Source organism: Pyrus communis, chromosome 9, assembly GCF_041283825.1.
Source record: "Pyrus communis isolate YQ-2024b chromosome 9, ASM4128382v1, whole genome shotgun sequence".
NCBI lineage: Eukaryota > Viridiplantae > Streptophyta > Magnoliopsida > Rosales > Rosaceae > Pyrus > Pyrus communis.
In genome coordinates, this window is record NC_142573.1 from 15,412,679 (window position 1) to 15,424,763 (window position 12,085).

Sequence of the window (12,085 nt, forward strand, 5' to 3'; positions counted from 1 at the left end):
TAGATGTTGAACCCTCTCATAGAGATTGGATTAGTGCCACTTAACCGAACATCTAACTGCCTTTTTGTGGTGTGATTTTACATATTGCTGAGCTTTTCGTCATCATGCAACACTTGGTTGAAGCTTAAAATCTTTACCCAGAACTCGGACAATAAACCTCAAAATTTCTTAATTCAAAACAAAATGAAAGAAAATAGCGCGTCATGGTTGAGCCTTCCAGTCTGATGAAATGTCAGCTACAGCTTCTCCGACTGTAAGATAGAGCCCGTTCAATCCAAAGCCTCCAAAGTTTTCGATTGTTGTTGCTTTTCCGTCACACTTCCAACAGGGTTTGCCAACACAAGCTGGGAGAGTACACAAGCACCAAAACAACAAGATAAGAAAGCATGTCTAGAACTGACTGAAAATTCGGAACTTATTCGAGTGCTTTGCTAATTCTCACCTGAAGTGATCTCTTTTCCAGCATCTTTCTAAGTTCGGACATCATGTCGATACCACTCGTGTCGATGGCTGTCACAGCTGAGAAGAAGATGAAAAACTGTAAGCAAGATGCGGAAAAACATTCGCGACCACATTGTTACATAATGATTATGTTCTAAGACTGAGCAATGATTTCTTAAATGTCGTACCTGTCATGTCCAAAATTATACATTTGAGAGCGCTCTCGTTGCTTGCTTTGATACTTTCTTCCTCCTCACGAACCCATCTTAATATCCTGCAGTAGCAGAACCCATAGATCAGATGACGAAAGCAAGAAGATGATCATATCTGTACTGTTTTCTAGGTCTGCCGGATACGTACCTTTCTTGTAGGTAAGTTGAATTTGTGAAGTAGATAGGTGCCTCAACTGCTAGTATGAGAAATGAAGAAATCCTTGAATCTTCTCTGTATCTGTTGAGATTGTGGTTTGTCTGTGTCCCCGGAATGTTCCCTAGAGCCATAGTGTTTGGCCGGGTGACGTGAAGAAGAATCCTGAAAATTGATACTCCAACCTGAAAGTTGACAGCAACAATCTTATAAATCTTCCTGCAATTGCAAGACCAAAAGGGACGGAAATGAAGAGAACGCCAAAGAAGGAGCACATGCAGGCCATGAAGTCGAGCTTGTCAGCTTTCCACAACCGGTATGCAGCTTGGTAATCGATGAGTCCGCTCACAGCGGTTATGATGATGGCTGCTTAGATGACATTGGGGGTGTAGTAGAACAATGGCATTAGAAACAGCACAGTGATAAGCACAGCTGATGCCATAATAATGTTCGAAACCACAGTTTGTGCTCCGGCATTGTAGTTTACTGCAGATGTAGAGAACGAACCCGAAAATGAAAAAGAAAATTACGGTTTTCGACTAATTACTGCATTTGCATTGCTTTGATGTCAAATAAGAATGTGAGGATCTTCACCTGTGGTAACGTAGCATGAAGAGCAAGAACCACAAATGTTCATGAGCTCAATGGCCATCATTTCTTTGTTTCCATCAACTTGGTAGTTTTTCAAAGATGCAAAAGTCCTTCCTACTGCAACCCCTTCCTACAATGCAAGAATGATAAGCGAACGCGTGTTTAATAGCTATAGGTGAAGGACTGCCTCGCAAGGAGAAAAACTTTGAAGAGTGTTGGTACTATGGTGACAGTTCTGAGTGCCACAGTTAAAAGAGAGATGGATCCAAGAATTGGGTGACTTACTGTGAGGGACAAAATCCCAGTTATAATGCCAGCTTTAATAGCAAGAGCAAGGTAAGGGCCACTAAAGTATAGCATGTTTGATGAGGGTGGATTGAGACCCTTTGGCAAATGGCCAATCTGTTACATAAAACGTTCAATTTAGTGACGAAATAGAATTATAGTCGTTATAACACAGTATGATGCACGTGCAGAAGCTAAAGTTCTAGCATTTTTAATTAATAATTTATGCATGTGTCAAACTGTGATCATCGTGAAGGAATTCATGGAAGGAGCCTAGCAACGTTCATAACTAAAATTTCCCAATTCAGACATGAGATCTTGCAACTGAGATTCGAGGAGCTTTTGAACTGAGGAGGAAGACTACAAGTGTGGAAATGATAACCGATGTCAATGGAGCTGCTGCTGCAACCCAAAAGAGCTTTGGTTTTGTTTTGCTCTGTATCCAAATAATAACAGTAACAGTTAATAAAACATATAATCTGAAGAGGATGACATATATACGCTTGCAGGTCCCTTAAGGAAATAGATTCTCATTTTTTTCCAAGAAATTGTGAATTAGTTGTGGGGATCAACTCACATTGAACTTTAACGATCCGAATTGATTATTTTTTAAGTTGCACCTCATAGATCATCATCGCAAAATATTAGCCAAATCAAAAATGTTTGAGGGATCCAATTGAGTTAAAAAAAAATTGATGAACACTATGTTCTAAGAAACATTGAACTTTCATCGTATCAAATAAATGGGCAAGTGGTTTAGGATTCAATTGAGTTTTTGTAAGGACGATGTATGAATTGAGACTTAAAAATAGACAGTTAAAGTAGTTGAAGTTTGATGTGGAGTGAATCTCATAACTAATTGTGTAAAAATTCTCTATTTCCATAGCCAATGAGTGAATGAAATTTAACTAAATGAGCTATAGTTAAATCTCAACCTTTTATTTCTTTAAAATAATGTGCAGGTGACCCTTACACTATATACTTGTGGGTGATAGAGTAGAGTAGGGAAGCTTACAATATGTCTCGTTGTGAATAAAAACACCAGGAAGCTGAAGCCCATTGCAATAGTTTGCCATGACCACTGCAAACCATTAAAATTTTAATGTTAGTGACACTAAATTTATAATAAACACAGTCAAAATTCAGAATTTGACCGGAAATGTTTTTGTACAAGGTGCTTTACTCAGTAATACTTATGGAGTATAAATTTTTTATTAAAAGTTAAGTACCTTTTAATATTCAAGAGAAAACAATTTCTCTCGAGTATGTACAAAGTCTACAGACACTAACGCCGACACTTATTTAATCGTTGGATTTAATCTAACTACTTAGTTTAACTAATCAAGTTAGATTAAATTTAACAGTTATTTCAACGGTTAAATGTGTACTAAAGTTGAAAAATGAGAAATATATAAGAGAACATTAATAAAATGATGCTTTTCTAGGATGTACAAATTGACCTGAAATTCTCCTCCAATTAATGCAATGGAAACATAATGCAAACAAGTGACAGATTCTTCAATTAAATAATTGAAAAAGGTAGACACCTGCTTGGTTAAAATAAAAGTATCATCCAGATATCTACCAATTTTATAACATAATCTAATTTACATGTATATATTTGAACCTTTGATGGCAATAAGAAAGTATATAGCCTTTTGTTATAAAAATATAGCACCCCCCTTTGATTGATTTTTATTCCATGATGTTGCTTGCCATTAAGTGTGACAGCCCGTCCCGGACTTTTCGTACTGTAGGAGTGAAATGACGGTTTTGTCCCTAATGGATAATTGTTGTTTGTGTGGTTGTTTTGGATTTTTTGTTGGTTGCATCCCAGCCACACATCCATCATTATCCTCATCCCTCTCCCCTATTCTCCCTATCTGTCCCGAGCCCTCTCTCTCTCTTTCCCATTCCTATCTTCTTGTACAGACAACACCATAACCCTTGGAAAATTTCACAGATTGAGGAAACAAATTACATAGTTGTGCTCGTGAGGTCCTTAGGAGTTCAACCATACCCATTTCAGGTAAGGATACCTTCGTTTTCACGTCGAACTCAAGATCCCCCGATTTGGTCACTGTTCATGCACACTTTAATTCTTGTGTTTTTGGGAATTTCAAGCTTGTAGGAAGCTTGGTGAGGTCCTTGGGAGGCTCGGGGTGGTTCGTTTGAAGGTTTTGGACGTCAGGATCGTGAGTTGCAGGTTTGGCCGGAGTTGGTGGTGTTTTCCCGGCGAGATTCCGTGGGTTTTAGTGCTTGAAAGTGGTATGGATTTGTTCCTCTTGTTGTAAGCTTCATTTTGGTACTAATTTTGTGAAATTTGGTTGAAAAATGAAGAAGATACAAAGTTTTGAAAATTTCCCGGTTTTCTGGTGCCGGCAACGGCGCCGAAGTTTGGCAGGAGAACTTTGTTTATGAAATGGTTTTTGAAAAGCTTTGTTTTTGCCCACTCACGCTTTCTGTTTTGCGCCCCTCCAGGTTCTAGTTGGCTAACACTTGTGGTGGCTCCCCAGAAGATTTTCCCGGCATATCTGACAGATTATCACCAGTGTAGGACCACTTTTGGGTGTGTTTATTTAGTGTTGTTTCTCTCGGACTGCACTAGGTCTTCCGTGCTCTGAACTTTGTTTCTCACACTTACGCTTGCACATGTATATTCTTACTTTGTGTATAGCTGGTTTTTATTTATTCGTACTTTTATTATTATTTATTAGCTTCCGCACTGTGCACATGGTTACGTCACTTCCATGTGACGGCCAGCATACCCTGATCTCGATTGGGGTGTGTCAGTTTGGTATCAAAGCCTAACCCTGGTCGCATGTGTGATAGGAGCATATTCATGCGACTTAAATGGCTTGTTCTCGTGCATTTACGTTATGTTTCTCTCGTTATTTTAGTCCTTTATGCTTCTTTTGTGTGTTTTCAGGTTCTAAGGGCCTAGGGAGCAAGAAAGTGCATTTTGAGGTCATTTGGAGCATTTTTGGGCATGGATTGGATAGCTTATCCATGGAGCCAAGAGGATGGACGAATTTGAAGGCCTTGTATGCACTTGAAGACACAAAACAATGGCCCTAACCCAATCACATAACACCTTGCCATGGGCTTAACACAAACACCATTCCTTGCCATGCAAGGAGGAGCAATTTGGGTCCATTTCATGTACTTAAACTCTAGCCCAATCCACAATCACTTCAAAGCCATGCAAAACCTTTCAACACCCTTTAATCATCCCCCTTTAAGTTATGATTTTATTTCCTAACCCTACATGCATTATTTATTAGCTCCCATTCCCTTATGCCATTTTCAGATTTCCACCCACTAACCTAGTCATCAACACATGCATTCACTTCATCATTACACCACCACTCATTCTTTAATCCACATGCACATTCAATCATTCACTCAAGCACCCTTGTGCCATGTTTCCCCCTTTGTTCCCACCCATCACATGCATCATCATCAAACAAACATTGCAGCCACATGCACCTAAAACTAATCAATGCCGTGCACTTCCCTTGCATTTTTAGCCATCACACTTCATCATTGCAGCCACCATTCACCCTAATTGTCAATCACATACTTTCCCATTGTATAATACATCCACATGCATCTTTAACCAACAAACATTGCAGCCACAAACACTCAAACACAATCAATGCCGTGGGGTACATTACAATTCCAGAAATTCCAGCTTTCCAACCTAGCCACATTCACATGCATTCACTCATAATCATTCACCAAACTTGCAGCCACATTTCCACCTATTCCAAGCTGTCATGTTCCCTCTCATTTACCTATAAATAAGCATGCAACCTAGCCACAAGGGGATCATCTCATTTCATACACTTCACACAACACAAACACAACCCTTGTGCCGCAAATCCCCTTCCAATCTGTGCAGTTTTTATCCTCCATTTCAGCCACTATCCAACCACTTCCCATCCCTCCAAAACACTTCACATAATCCCCAAAGCTCACCTTAGACCTTGTGCCACAACAACGAGGAAGAAAAGATTGCCTAAACGTTCATACAATTCAAGTTTGAGTTGTTGGAATGTTTAGGTGTTTCTTTGATTTCAATGTTTGAATTCAATTTTCTTTGTTTTGTAATGGAAGAGAAGAGTGCCTAAACGTTCATACAATTCAAGTTTGAGTTGTTGGAATGTTTAGTTGTTTCTTTGATTTCAAGGTTATGAGGAACTAAACCCCCTTTAGCTAGGGGGTGATTCGAAACTATGTTTATATTTGCAATATGAATTGATTACTTTTGGTTGGAATTTCATAAGTTGTGGATTCAATTCGTTTAACTGTTTGATTGATAACGTATTTATGTATGTTCATTGAGATTGCAAGCTTAATTTTCATGCATGAATATGACGCTAGAATATAAGTGAGTTTCACCTAATCGTTATGAACTTATATTCACAAGTAGTGGAGGTTGCTTATAAACAATCGCGTTAAACGAATTCTTGGCATAAGTTTCATGCGTATTCCATAGTAACGAATGCCTCGTCAACACTTATAATTTTCATTGAACTTAATGATCTTTGTTGAATGTCTCTATCATGCGTATTCCATAGTTAGGGACTTTGATTAAGAATAATTTGGTTGTAATGCGTATTCCATTCAATCCAATGAATTTAGGGAAATCTGAAAGTTAATTTAAGCGGACCTAATTAACTTGGAGCATTGAGTTTCACAACTTATCGAAAGACCAACTGAGAATCAATATTGTATGCAAGTGTAACATGTGTGGAGAAGAACCCCTTGGCTATTCCATCATCCATATTTTTATCACCTTTGTATTTACGTTTTGCCCTTAATTATAATCTTTCCATTTAATTTAATCTTGCCCAAACACATTTCCCCCATATTTCGTTGAGTCTTAATCATTCGTATTTGTTTTATTTTCGTGTTTTAAGTATTTGGAGTCTTGTGTACTTGTTTTGAATTCTTGTTAAGTAAGTTAAATGTTTTAAAAGTTAGTTTTATTTATTTGAGTCAAGTATTTAGCATCCCTAGTTAATCCCCGGTTAGAACGATCCCTACTTACATCATTACTACAATTGTCACAAATAGGGTTTAGTTTGTGTGCGTATAAATGACGCATCAATGTGTGCCGACGAGGATGTCGGGCCCCTAAGGGGGGTGGATTGTGACATTCCACATCGCCTAGGGGAGTGATCCTTATATGTATATTCTCATCCCTACCTAGCACGAGGCCTTTTGGGAGCTCATTAACTTCGGGTTCTATGAGAATTCCGAAGTTAAGCGAGTAGCGCGCGAGAGCATTCCTAGGATGGGTGACCCATTGGGAAGTTCTCGTGTGAGTTTCCAGAAACAAAACAGTGAGGGCGTGGTCGGGGCCCAAAGCGGACAATATCGTGCTACGGTGGTGGAGCAGGCCCGGGAAGTAGTCCCCCCCCGGGCGGGGATGTGACAATTTGGTATCAGAACATAGGTTTGGTAGTCCTGTACTTTTGTGAGTATTCTAATGGTTTTGGTGTCTTCTGTCAGAATTATGCCGCCTCATCGGGAACCACGTCGCTCGATTGAGCCTAGTTTTTCAATGTAGCTCAGCTAGGGGAAGCTATTGCTACAACTATTCAGTCGGCGCTCCGCCCTCCCCAGAGGACTCTTCTGGAGACTATGTACAATTTGAAGTTGGATAAATTCGAGGGCCACGAGGGCTTTGAGGGTGCGGAGCGGTGGCTAGAACATATTGAGAAGACCTTTCGTGTTCTGCATAATCAGGGGAATCTCCCTGTTGAGAAGTGGGTTGAGACGACATCGTGGTTTTTGGGTAAGGATTCTGCATCCTGGTGGTAGCAGAAGGTTCGTCGTTTATCTCCAGCGGAGAGAACTGATTGGGATGTATTCAGAGTGCTGTTTAGGAGAAGATTTATACCTCCTGAGTATATTGACCGCAAAAAACAGAAATTCACTGAGTTGAGACAGGGGAAGTTGACAGCAAACGAGTACTACCATAGGTTTACTGATCTGTCTCGCTATCATCTAGATGTTGTTGGCAATCCGGCGGAGATGCTTCGTCGTTTCCTTTTGGGCACTAAGAAGAAGTGGCGTTCGATGACGACCACTACCCCTTGTGACACCTACCAAGAGTTTTATGAGATTCTATTGAGAATTAAGGATTCAGAGAACATGCCCAGCGAGAGTGATAAGGAAGAGAAAGACGGTAACCAGAGGAAAGATGATAAGGGCAAGGGTCAGGCGTCACTCGGACCTCGTAGGACCCAGAACTTCAAGAGGGTTGGCACTAGTTCTAGCTCTTCTAGCGGTGGTTTTAGCGCCACTGGTCAGGGTCGTGGTGGTAGGTTTGCTAGTGGTGCTAGAGGCCAGAGGCAGGGTGATGCTGGTAGAGGTAGGGCCCCAGTTTGCTGCAGGTGTAATAATCTACATTTTGGTGAGTGTAGGCGAGGCAGCGGCGATTGCTTTACTTGTGGGCAGATGAGACATCTAGCTGCAAATTGTCCCCAAAGTCAGCAGAGGCCCCAGCAGACTTTCTTGCCACCACCTGGTAGTTACGGACAGACGGGTCGAGGTAGTGCCTATTACTATCAGGGCGATGTTGTTCCTTATGCCTCAGGACATTATCCATATCCCTAGGATCCATATTCTCAGGGTGGTTATCCCTAGTATTCTGGTGGCTATATGTCATATCCTCCAGTTCTAGTAGACGGGTCTTAGTGGTTTCAGGGAGGACAATCTCAGCAGGGGGAGATTGCTACGAGTAGTGTGGGGTCTTCGAGGTAGTCTGGTCAGCCCAGTCAGGGGCGTGGTACACAAAGTCGTGGTGGCCAGACGAGCAGAGGTCGTGGTGGACGGCAGCAGACTCAGGGGCGTATTCACAACATCTCTCTGCAGGACGCTCAAAACAATCCAGACTTGATCATGGGTATGTTAAATATCCTTGGTTATTTTGCTAGAGTATTAATTGATTGTGGTGTTACACATTCTATGATTTCTCATACATTTGCTCAAGTGACGCAACCTCACCCTACACCTCTAGGGTATGATTTAGAGTTTAATATGCCTAGAGGGGAGAGATGTATTGTAGATTGTGTGTACCCAGGATGTCCAGTGATGGTGGAGGATGTTGTTATGCCAGCTGATCTTATCCCGTTGGATATTGTTGACTTTGATGTGATTCTGGGCACGAATTGGTTGCATTTCAATCGTGCCAATATTGATTGTTACAGGAAAATAGTTACTTTCCATTATCCTGGATTACCTGTGATTACTTTTGTGGGCGAGCAGAATGGGGTGAGACATGGTGTTATTTCGGCTGTGCGAGCGAAAAGGTTGTTATCTAAAGGTTGCCAGGGGTACTTAACTCATGTGGTGTTGGATGATGCTGCTCCTAGTAGTGTGGAGGATGTAAGGGTAGTCAGACATTTTCCTGATGTTTTCCCTAAGGATTTACCTAGTTTGCCGCCAGATCGAGACATGGAGTTCACCATTGAGTTGCTTCCAGGTACTAATTCTATATCTTTGACTCCCTATCGTATGACTCCTGCTGAGTTGAGGGAATTGAAGGTTCAGTTGCAGGAATTAGTGGATAAAGGTTTTATTCAGCCTAGTACTTCACCTTGGGGAGCTCCGGTATTGTTTGTGAGGAAGAAAGACGGAACTTTGAGACTATGTATTGATTACCGACAATTGAATCGGGTGACGATTAAGAACCGTTATCCGTTGCCGCGTATTGATGATTTATTTGATCAGCTTCGAGGTGCTTGTGTATTCTCCAAGATTGACTTGAGGTCTGGATATTATCAGCTGAAGATTAGTAGGGATGATGTTCCTAAGACGACTTTCAGGACTCGTTATGGTCATTACGAGTTTCTGGTTATGCCATTTGGATTGACGAATGCACCAGCTGCTTTTATGGATTTAATGAACCGAGTATTCCAGCCATATTTGGATAGGTTTGTTATTATTTTCATCGACGACATTCTGGTGTATTCTAAGTCTAAGGTAAAGTATGTTCGACATCTTACTTTGGTGTTGAAAAGGTTGAGGGAACACCAATTGTATGCTAAGTTTAGCAAGTGCCAGTTTTGGTTAGACTAAGTTGCATTTTTGGGGCACGTCATTTCAGCTCAGGGTATCTTGGTGGATCCTCAAAAGGTGGCAGCTGTGGAGAAATGGGAGTAACCGCGAACCGTCACTGAGGTGAGGAGTTTCTTTGGTTTAGCAGGGTATTATCGACAGTTTGTTAAAGACTTTTCTGTGATTGCTTTACCACTGACGAGGTTAACGAGGAAAAATGTTAAATTTGAGTGGGATGATAAGTGTGAGCAGAGTTTCCAGCAGTTGAAGTATTGTCTCACTCATGCACCTGTTTTGACGCTCCAGGACGATAGTGGTGATTTCGAAGTCTATAATGATGCTTCTTTGAATGGTCTGGGATGTGTGTTGATGCAGTATAGTAGGGTAATTGCTTATGCTTCACGACAATTGAAACCTCATGAGTTGAATTACCCTACACATGATTTGGAGTTAGCTGCCATTATTTTTGCGCTGAAGTTGTGGAGACATTACCTTTATGGAGAGAAATGTAAGATCTTTACAGATCATAAGAGTCTTCAGTATCTTTTTACGCAGAGGGATCTTAATCTTCGTCAGCAGAGGTGGATGGAGATGCTCAGTGATTATGACTGCACGATTGATTATCACCCTGATCGTGCAAATGTAGTGGCTGATGCACTTAGCAGGAAGTCTCAAAGCCGTATCAATGCGTTGTACGCTAGTCGCATTCCTCTTCTGGCAGATTTAAGATCCACGGGAGTGAGATTGGAGGCAGAAGATCGAGAGGTGGCTTTACTTGCTAATTTTCAAGTTAGGCCAATTTTAGTTGATCGGGTGCTTAAAACTCAGGTAGCTGATGAGGAAACTCAAGAAATAATCCAAGCACGAGATCAAGGGAGGAGGAAAGACCTCAGAGTTCGTGATTCGGATAGCATGCTGATGCAGGAGGGTAGGATGTTTATGCCTAATAATTTGAATTTAAAGAAAGCAATTCTCGATAAAGCACATATCTCGGCTTATGCTATGCATCCAGGAGCTACTAAAATGTATCATCCCATTCGACCATTTTATTATTGGCCGGGTATGAAGAGGGAGATAGCTGAGTATGTGAGTAGGTGTGCTGTTTGCCAGCAAGTTAAAGCAAAAAGGAAGAAGCCGTTTGGGTTGTTGCAGTCGCTTCTCGTTCCAGAGTGGAAATGGGAAAACATTACTATGGATTTTGTGTACAAGCTTCCGCGTACACATAATGGTTTTGACGGCATTTGGGTGATTGTTGACCAGCTTACTAAGTCAGCACATTTCATTCCAGTGAGGGAGAAGTATTCTTTGGGCCGTTTAGCTGAGTTGTTCATCTCGAAGATCGTGAACTACCATGGTGTCCCTGTGAGTATTGTCTCGGATCGTGACCCAAGATTTACTTCTAAATTTTGGGTAGCTTTTCAAGAAGCGTTGGATACGAGACTACTTTATAGTACGACATATCATCTTCAGACGGACGGACAGTCAAAAAGAACCATTCAGACATTGGAGGACATGTTGCAATCTTCGGTGTTACAGTTTGGTGATGCTTGGCATAAGCGGTTGGATTTAATGGAATTTGCCTACAACAACAACTTTCATTCAAGTATCGGCATAGCACCATTTGAGGCGTTGTATGGTAGATCTTGTCGCACACCCTTGTGTTGGTCAGAGGTCTAAGAAAGAGTTTTGGTGGGCCCGGAGATTGTTGAGGAGACTACTCAAAATGTTCAGATAATCAAGTCTAACCTGAAGGCGGCCCAGGATCGGCAAAAAAGTTTAGCGTATCGGCATGCTACTAATAGAGTGTATGAGGTTGACAATTGGGTATTTCTGAAGCTTTCACCGTGGAGAGGCGTTGTGCGGTTTGGAAAGAAAGGTAAGCTAAGTCCTAGGTATATCGGACCGTACATGATCACCGAACGAGTTGGTGAGGTAGCTTACAGACTGGAGTTGCCTCCTGAGCTAGCTAAAGTACATAACGTTTTTCACGTGTCCATGCTTCGACATTATGTTGCAGATCCGTCTCATGTGATACCTCTTCAACCCTTAGAAATCAATCCATATTTGACTTATGATGAGGAACCAGTGACGATTCTAGATTGGAAAGAAAATGTTCTGAGGAACAAGACTGTGAATTTGGTGAAAGTTTTGTGGAGGAATCTTTCCGTGGAGGAGGCTACTTGGGAAATTGAAGATCGGATGAGAGATTTGTATCCACGATTGTTCTTTGATCGCTAGCGGTTGCTGTGAGTGGTTGTTTTGAATTTCGAGACGAAATTTTATTAGGGTGGGTAGGTTGTGACAGCCCGTCCCGAACTTTTCGTATCGT

General features: G+C 41.3%; 1 pseudogene across 1 annotated transcript in view; it reads right to left on the minus strand.

Moving 5' to 3' along the window:
- The window catches only part of LOC148694318 (putative sulfate transporter 3.4), a 20,735-nt pseudogene continuing 8,650 nt past the window's right edge, over positions 1-12,085 (minus strand). The window contains exons 3-9 of the transcript XR_015966395.1: positions 2,699-2,764; positions 2,006-2,119; positions 1,684-1,800; positions 802-1,173; positions 630-715; positions 443-519; positions 1-344 (exon numbers count right to left, since the gene is read on the minus strand). The product of XR_015966395.1 is annotated as a putative sulfate transporter 3.4 (transcript). The remainder of the gene's footprint in view (positions 345-442; positions 520-629; positions 716-801; positions 1,174-1,683; positions 1,801-2,005; positions 2,120-2,698; positions 2,765-12,085) is intronic.